Source organism: Austrofundulus limnaeus, unplaced genomic scaffold (assembly GCF_001266775.1).
Source record: "Austrofundulus limnaeus strain Quisiro unplaced genomic scaffold, Austrofundulus_limnaeus-1.0 Scaffold61, whole genome shotgun sequence".
NCBI classification, from domain to species: domain Eukaryota; kingdom Metazoa; phylum Chordata; class Actinopteri; order Cyprinodontiformes; family Rivulidae; genus Austrofundulus; species Austrofundulus limnaeus.
In genome coordinates, this window is record NW_013952463.1 from 744694 (window position 1) to 747448 (window position 2755).

The following is a 2755-nucleotide window of genomic DNA, read 5'->3' on the forward strand; positions in this document are numbered from 1 at the left end:
GGATGGATGGATGGATGGATGGATGGATGGATGGATGGATGGATGGATGGATGGATGGATGGATGGATGGATGGATGGATGGATGGATGGAAAGTTATACAAACTGAATGTCAGCACATCTTTCCGAATCAAGCTGAGAATATTGAAATATGGTTATAAATGCAGTAAGTTTGCAGGAGAGGTTAGAAACAAAACAAAATAAAAATAGAAAAAACTGATGGCCTGATGATGTTTCAGTGTTCACACAATAAACAGTCTCATGTGCCGAAGTAATTCACTGGATCCTGCTGACCATAAAATGTTTTAAATTACCTTTTGTTTATTTATTCCATTTTTAGTTCAGTACAGTGTGTGCTAAATCAGAATAACAAACCCTAAGAAACATACATAAGAGATGAAAACAAAATGGTTAGCACCTGCACAGTTTGTATAAACAGCAACAATAACTTCTATGTGCAGCTTACAATGTTGATAAACTGCGTCTATGGTAACTTTTGTTGGTAAAGTTTGCTGATGTGTAAGATTTTATAATGAAGCGGTTTATTTAACTGCAAGTTAACTAAACACAGAACACCTTTATTCTAATAGAAGAAAAGTGCTTTTCAGAGAAGCCACGCCACATATTACACCACCACAATGAACCCACCCTCATACACACTGAATACACACATGCATACACTTCAAAGGAAGCAGAAATTATAGCCTGCACACTAACTGGGGCCTGGGATATTCTGCTCAGCTTTCTCTTTAGCGCTCTGTCATCTGAAATAAATACACCCACAAATAAAAAACAGGCAAATTCAGATACAGTAAAACACATGGTTTGCTTGTTTTCCCATGAAATTCAAACCCACTGTTTGTTCCATTTGTTTTGAATATAGTGAGTTATTTGCAAGATAAAATTAACAAAAAGGTGAATTCTTGATGTGATTRTTGGTCACATTGCTATTACCTCCAACTGCCTAAATGTGAAAGATGACAGGGTGATTTTGTGATACAGTGTGCCCTTGTGAAATCCTTTCTTTAAAAAAAGGCCAAAAGCTGACAGGGCAACAAAATCTTACAGAAACCCAGAAATCACAGAAGGACCACCACGAGGCCCAAGATTGATAGCTGGAAACCATGACCTGCTGAGGTGGTGGTGCTAGAGACAGAGGCTGTGTCCAAAATGGTGGGCTGATTCCTCCGAAGGCTGAATTCGTCTGCCGCATACGTCACRGCRCCGCAACGAAGGCCGTCCGAAACCAAAGACTCCTCCGATGCGGCCGACAAATTTGTCCTTCCTTTGGCCCGAATYGAAGGACTAGTCCGATGGATCCTTCCTAGCCCACCAAATCCCGTAATGCATTGCGGCCCGATCGGAGATCTTTTTATGCTAGTAATGGCAGATGAAGCGAGAGGAAAGAATACCTTTTAACTAAAAAATATGGCGGTATAAAAATTACAATTTTTTTTTACCTCGATCGGGTAGGCTGKGTCCTTTGGAGGACCCGGCCCACCGTTTTGTACACAGCCAGAATCTATAGAGACAGGCTGATGAAGGTACTGGAGGATTAGGGGTTGGGAACAGGTGTGAGTGGCAGACTGAAGGAACACCAAGAAGCTGACTGAGGTTAAATTAAAGAATATCTCAGGAAAYAAAGGGAAGCTAAACAAAAGACTGATCAAAATGTAAAATTGGTGAAATTAATGTCACAGAGATAAATACGAATAAWACAACTCAAACACCCAGAACACAAAAAGACAACATAGAAACCACAAAGGGAACAAATAAAAAAATAAACTCAAACTAAATTAGTATTTGAAATATTAGAAAACTCAAAAATCAAACCAAACAGGTTGTTTTAAGAGACTGTCTACATACTTTAATTTATTGGCATGTTTGTCACCATTGTTTCCAGTAAGTTTAGCTGTTTTGATAAAAATGTGATAGTTGGCATAGACACATRTTTTTGCTTGCAAATTATTAGTTTCAGGATGCAGTAACCATTAATATGAAAAAACACATGATCTTAGTTTAGGACTGCATGGTGGCACAGTTAGAGCTGTTTCCGCTCAGCAAGAGGGTTGCTGGATCAAATCCCTGCTGGCAGCTAGGGACCTTCCTGTGTAGATTTTGCATGCTCTTTCTGTACATGCATGAGTTTTCTCCGGGACRTCAGCTGTTGCTTTTTATGAATCGTTTGCAGTACCTGTAACATTTTTTTTCCATGCAAGTTTAACTAAACAATAACTGTAGAAAGCTACCAAACATCAACAAGCTAGCATTAGCTTACCATCCTCTCATCTTGCCCTCTTGTCTTAAGCGTCAAACTGCTGGATGATCTGGTACAGCCTTCAGCACTTTTTTGAGCTTGATGTAGTCCATTATTGTTATGTCTCAAAAAACATGAAATAAGATCTGTGCATTTTTTTGATGATCCCCACCAACAAGGAGGCAGCTCAGAGCAAACACAACCAGTATCAGAGTAGAATAAGACMAGGACAACTGGGGTGGGCCGGACCTTACAATACAAAGATGCCTTAAGCTGGAAACATACTYGCTCCGAYGCCGATGGGTCGACAACACGTGGTTGTTCGGCAGTCGTTTTCACACACACCTTTCATAGCTCCAGAGACACACCACGCCGAGCTCCTGGGAAACTCCACCCACTGCAACATACGTCACTGCATGGACTTTCTTCACGCAACAGCTGACAATGCAGAAAAAAAGTCAGACTCGTCACTCACCCGACGTATTTTTACACATCTGTCC